The 5,918-nt window shown below is 38.4% G+C and overlaps 1 pseudogene; it reads left to right on the top strand.

Moving 5' to 3' along the window:
* The first annotated feature begins 4,070 nt into the window (after positions 1-4,070).
* Positions 4,071-5,167, top strand: LOC122897893 (annotated as a pseudogene).
* The last annotated feature ends 751 nt before the right edge of the window (positions 5,168-5,918 follow it).

Raw genomic sequence — 5,918 nt, 5'->3', positions numbered from 1 at the left:
CCTTACAATTAGGGGACAAGATGCCTGGGAAGTAGGAGGAGGCACCTTTTCAACTAGTACCCCAAAGTGAGCTGATTATGATGAAGTTCCAGAACCTAGGTGAGGTTCAGTGGGCTGAGGTCCAGAGCTGATGACCAAGAAAGAATTCTTGAGACATCTTTGGTGCAAAATGTGGTTTATTAAAGCACGGGGACAGGACCCGTGGGCAGACATCAGACTCCACACACAGCACAGAGCCTCATATGGTGCTTGATTTCATGACACTGAGATCACAACATGAGCCAAACTCAGGAGTTGAACGTTTAACTGACTATGCCACTCAGGCACCACTATAATTTTGATTTTCTGAAATATAACTCCAGTCCTCCTTCATAGCCTCCAGGAATTTTTATATTTATAGATAATACATATAAAATAACAAAACCCTGCCTTTTTAGACACATCCCCTGGGGATCAGAAAACAAGTCAGATAAAGGAAACCTCATAAAGGAGGTAAACTAAGTGGGTCAAAATTGGGAAGTTCATGGACAGCTGAATAACTGCCCAGGCAATAGGAAAAAAAAATCCAGAGGAAGTTTTTCCCTATTAAGAGTGTCACCATCTTCTCAGGAATAATCATAATTACTTGCATCCTCAACCTGACAAATATCCAGGATGTATGTTAAAATCCACTAACTGGAAAAAACAAACAAACAAGCAAACAAACAAACAAACAAAAAAGGGCTGGTTCAAGATTTTGATCTGGAGAGAGGCTGAATTATGTTTTCACATGTCAATAAGCCATTTCTAACTATTCAGCAGGCTAATTGTCCTTGTTGCTTATTTTACTAAATTATTTGAATAAAATTGTTCATAATTTTAATGAATATATGTTTATTAGATATATTGAATGCAATTATTTTGAAAACATCAGATGTAGTATATTGAATATATACTCATTTAAAAATTTCATTTCTCTTTTTTTTGTGCTTTTAAATATTCATATCTATTATTTAATACCCAGGCTATTGTCCAGAACAGTCTATTGTCCAGAACATATTTGAATGATAGTAATCATCATCTTTTTTCCTGATTTTAATGGGGAGCCTGGTAGTAGATGTTTAATTTTGTTAACAAAAATATTTTGAGGGACGCCTGGGTGGTTCAGTGGGTTAAAGCCTCTGCCTTCAGCACAGGTCATGATCCCAGGGTCCTAGGACTGAGCCCTGCATCAGGCTCTCTGGTCAGCAGGAAGCCTGCTTCCCATCCTCTCTTTCTCTCTGCCTGCCTTTCTGCCTACTTGTGTTCTCCGTCCAATAACTAAAATCTTTAAAAAATATTTTGATAGTAGTAATAATTCATCATATAGGAGACACAAATATTCACAAGGAAGGAATGCAGAAATTTGTAAATATATATTTACCTTTCCATAGACAGTCTTAGCAAATATTTTGAACTTCAAATTCCTGATTAAAAAAAGTCCATACTCAAGTCACATCTAGGTACATTAGGTAACAAGTGTTCTCAGTTTTTTAAATGTATGTTGAAGCCCATCAGGATTTGACACCTTCGTTTTTTCATATATGGGTCCCTGCATTTATCATGTTTGGCTGGCAAATGGGCACACTGGGGAAGGTGTAAGGAGAGGGAAGAGACATCAGCCAACAGTCACCCTGGATTAACTTCAGTCTAAGTGTGGAATTACTTTTTCCTAATCTTGGAAAACTGGAACCAGTAACCACAAATTCGACAACATCTTGATGGCTCTAGCCATTCATTACATCCATGGTAAACTGAATATCTATTCTTCTCTGAATGTGCAGTCTCTTTATAAGTTTGATCTCATTTTTCTCTAGGCAAATGTGATTGTGTTGATAATGTTCCTGTGATAGTTTCAGAAATGCAGGAAATATGGTGGTTTTACCAAGCTTTCTATGTCCATTTTCTCCCATATAGTCTCCCTTATTATCCTCCTTTCCATTTGATAGGAGGCGTATCTGGTTTGTTGTAACAGGAACGGCAGGAGGGAAAAGGACCAAAGCTGTTTCTGTACCATGACCAGAACACCACTTGAAAGCTTTACACAAACCTTCCCATTTACCTGAACATTGCGCAAATTGCTCGCTTCTCAAGAAAATCCCTTTTTGTTTTTTTTCCTTAATTCATTTTTCAAGTGTTTATTTAAATTCCAGTTAACACACAGTGTAATGTTGGTTTCAGGTTTAGAATTTAGTAATTAAATACTTAGACACAACACCCTGTCCTCATCATAATAAGTGCCTTTCTTAATTCCCATTACCTGTTTAATCCAATGTTTCCCTCATCTCCCCACTGGTGGTGATCAGTTTGTTCTCTAGAGTTAAAAGTCTATTTCCTGGTTTTCATCTGGTTTTTGTTTAATTTTGTTTTGTTTCCTAAATCCACATGAGTGAAATCCTTAGGTATTTGTTTTTCTCTGATTTATTTCATGTAACATAAGTAACTCTATCTTCATCCATGATGTTGTAAGTGACAAGATTCCATTCTTTTTTTCTGAGCCATATTCCACTGTGTGTACACACACACACATCACAACTTTATCCATTCATCAACTGACAACACCTTGTCTGTTGTAGATAATATTGCTATAAACATGGGGTGAATGATGTATTTTTGTATTCTTTTGATAATTAGCTAGTAGTGCAATTAGCTAATAATGCAATAACAATCATATTTTACTTCTATTTTTTAACTTTCTGAGGACCCTCCATAGTGTTTTCCAGACTGGCCACACCAGTTCGCATTCTCACCAAAAATGTAAGAAGGTTTCCCTTTGTCAACACCCATTCCAACACTGGTTGTTACTTTTAACCATTCTGACAGGTGTGAGGTGATATCTCATTGCAGTTTTTTTTTTCTTTTTAAGATTTATTTATTTGCTTATTTATTTGAGAGAGAGAGAGAGAGGGAGAGAGAGTGCAAGTGGTGGGGTGGAGTAATGAGAGAGGGAGAGAGAGTCCCAAGCAGATGCCAGGCTGAGTATAGAGCCCAACCCAAGGCTTGATCTCACAACCCCAAGACCATGACCTGAGCTGAAACCAAGAGTCAGACACTTAACCAATTCTGCCACCCAGGTGCCCAGGTGTCCCATGCATTGTAGTTTTGCTTTGTATTTCCCTGATCAGTGATATTGAGCATCTTCTCATATGTCTTCTGGCCATTTCAATGTCTTCTTTAGATAAATGTCTTTTTTCTGACATTGTTTTATTTAAAATGTGTGTATGTATGTATGTACCTATGTATGTATGTATTTAGACCAAGTTACTGGAGGGAGCAGCAGAGGGAGAGAAAATATCAAGCAGACCTCTGTTCTGAGTATGAGGTTTGATCCCACAACTTTGAGATCATGACCTTAATCAAAACCAAGAGTCAGACACTCAACCAACTAAGTCACCTAGGAACCACTACCAATTTTTAATTGGATTTGATTTTTGGATATTGAGCTTTAAAAATTCTTTATATATTTTGGATACTAAACTTTTACCAAATATGTCATTTTTTTAAAGATTTTATTTATTTATTTGACAGAGAGAAATCACAAGTAGACGGAGAGGCAGACAGAGAAAGAGAGAGAGAGAGGGAAGCAGGCTCCCTGCTGAGCAGAGAGCCCGATGTGGGACTCGATCCTAGGACCCTGAGATCATGACCTGAGCCGAAGGCAGCGGCTTAACCCACTGAGCCACCCAGGCGCCCCCAAATATGTCATTTTTAATTGAGTTATTTGTTGTTTGGATGTTGAACTTGGTAAATTCTTTATATATTTCAGATACTAACATTTTATCAAATATGTCACTTGCAAATATCTTTTCTCATTTTTTAGGTTGCCTTTTAGGTGTGTTGACTGTTGCCTTTGTTGTGCAGAAGCTTTTAATTTTGATGAAGTACCAATAGTTTACTTTTTTATTTGGTGTCCCTTTCATCAGAAGATACAGCTAGAAGTAAATTGTTATGGACAATATCAAAGAGGTTACAAACTGTGATCTCCTCTTTTTAAAGATTTTTTTTTCTCATATTTAAACATTTAATCCCTTTTCTGCCCATGGACGCCGCCGAGTAAGCATCGTTAAAGTCTCCCCTCCCACCGCCATCATGTCTAAGTCAGAGTCTCCCAAAGAGCCTGAACAGCTGCGGAAGCTCTTCATCGGAGGTCTGAGCTTTGAAACAACCGATGAGAGTCTGAGGAGCCATTTTGAGCAATGGGGAACACTTACAGACTGTGTGGTAATGAGAGATCCGAACACCAAGCGCTCCAGAGGCTTTGGGTTTGTCGCATATGCCACTGTGGAGGAGGTGGATGCAGCCATGAATGCAAGGCCACACAAGGTGGATGGAAGAGTTGTGGAACCAAAGAGGGCTGTCTCAAGAGAAGATTCTCAAAGACCTGGTGCCCACTTAACTGTGAAAAAGATTTTTGTTGGTGGCATTAAAGAAGACACTGAACATCATCTAAGAGATTATTTCGAACAGTATGGGAAAATCGAAGTGATTGAGATCATGACTGACCAAGGCAGTGGCAAAAAGAGGGGTTTTGCTTTTGTAACATTTGATGACCATGATTCTGTAGACAAGATTGTCATTCAAAAATACCATACTGTGAATGGCCCCAACTGTGAAGTAAGGAAAGCGCTCTCTAAGCAAGAGATGGTTAGTGCTTCATCCAGCCAAAGAGGTCGAAGTGGTTCTGGAAACTTTGGTGGTGGTCGTGGAGGTGGTTTTGGTGGGAATGACAACTTTGGTCACAGAGGAAACTTCAGTGGTCGAGGTGGCTTTGGTGGCAGTCGAGGTGGTGGTGGATATGGTGGCAGTGGGGATGGCTATATTGGATTTGGTAATGATGGAAGCAACTTTGGAGGTGGTGGAAGCTATAATGATTTTGGCAATTATAACATCAATCCTCAAATTTTGGACCCATGAAAGGAGGCAGTTTTGGAGGCAGAAGCTCTGGCCCTTATGGTGGTGGAGGCCAATACTTCGCCAAACCACGAAACCAAGGTGGTTATGGTGGTTCCAGCAGCAGCAGCAGCTATGGCAGTGGCAGAAGGTTTTAATTACTGCCAGGAAACAAAGCTTAGCAGGAGAGGAGAGCCAGAGAAGTGACAGGGAAGCTACAGGTTACAACAGATTTGTTAACTCAGCCAAGCACAGTGATGACAGGGCCTAGCTGCTACAAAGAAGACATATTTTAGACAATACTCATGTGTATGGGCAAAACAACTCGAGGACTGTATTTGTGACTAATTGTATAACAGGTTATTTTCGTTTCTGTTCTGTGGAAAGTGTAAAGCATTCCAACAAAGGGTTTTAATGTAGATGTTTTTTTTGCACCCATGCTATTGATTGCTAAATGTAATAGTCTGATCATGACGCTGAATAAATGTGTCTTTTTAAAAAAAACATTTAATCCATTTTGAATTTATTTTTGTGTATGGAAGAGTGACGCAGTTTCATTATTTTATAAGTTGTTGCTATGTTTCCCCAACACTGTTTCCTAAGACATTTTCCCTTTGGATATTCTTTCCCTCTTTGTCAAATATTAACTGACCATACAGTCATGGGTTTATTTCTGGATTTTCTGTTCTGTTCCATTGACCAATGTGTCTATGTTTTTGTGCCATTACCATACTGTCTTGATCACTATAGCTTTGCATTAGGAGTTTAAGACTGGGATTGTGATGCCTTTACCTTTGTTTATATTTTTCACAGTTGCTTTGTCTATTTGGGGACTATTCTGGTTTCATACAAATTTTGCAATTATTTGTTCTAGCATGCTGGAAAATGTTATTGATATTTTGATAAGGATTGCATTAAATATATAGATTGCTTTGGGTAATATAGACATTTTCACAATATTTGTTCTTCCAATCCATGAATATGGGATTTTTTTCTTTATTTATTTGTGT

Source organism: Neovison vison, unplaced genomic scaffold (assembly GCF_020171115.1).
Source record: "Neovison vison isolate M4711 unplaced genomic scaffold, ASM_NN_V1 Scaffold_006, whole genome shotgun sequence".
Taxonomy (NCBI): domain Eukaryota; kingdom Metazoa; phylum Chordata; class Mammalia; order Carnivora; family Mustelidae; genus Neogale; species Neogale vison.
The sequence above is the reverse complement of the archived record's forward strand: the minus strand, read 5'-3'. Positions and strand labels throughout refer to the sequence as shown.